This window comes from Pteropus vampyrus, unplaced genomic scaffold (assembly GCF_000151845.1).
Source record: "Pteropus vampyrus isolate Shadow unplaced genomic scaffold, Pvam_2.0 Scaffold132, whole genome shotgun sequence".
NCBI lineage: Eukaryota > Metazoa > Chordata > Mammalia > Chiroptera > Pteropodidae > Pteropus > Pteropus vampyrus.
This window is the reverse complement of record NW_011888913.1, coordinates 837,336-837,842: the sequence shown is the minus strand read 5'-3', so window position 1 is coordinate 837,842 and position 507 is coordinate 837,336.

Sequence of the window (507 nt, the reverse complement as noted above, 5' to 3'; positions counted from 1 at the left end):
ATCTATCATCTATTTTTAGAACTTTATTTTCTTTAAAATGTATTCCTTGAACTGCAGGAGAGGAAAAATAATTTCCCTCTACCTTTCTAGGTTCTTGGCTGAGAAGCCTCTGTAATAAAAGATTAATAGGAGAAAAGCAAGTAGAAGTTTAATAACGTGTATACCTCCTGCGTACCTGGGAGAAATCCAGGAAACCTGACTCTCTTAAAAGACCCAAGCTACTACCTTAAATACCGTCTCTAGCTAAAGATGCTGGGGTGAGGGAAGTCACACGGATTCTTGACGGAGTCAGAATGATGGACATTAAAATACACGTAAGGCTTTACAAGATCATAGAAAATGAAATACCCATTTAAAACATAAATCAGGTTGGCATGCACTTTTTTTCTGGATAATAGGAGCTTAAACAGATCCAAGGTTTAACAAGAGGCCAATATAAATTTTTATCACATAACTTAAGTATCTTAAAAAATTATTTTTATATGTTTCTCTTTTTTTTTTTGTAGC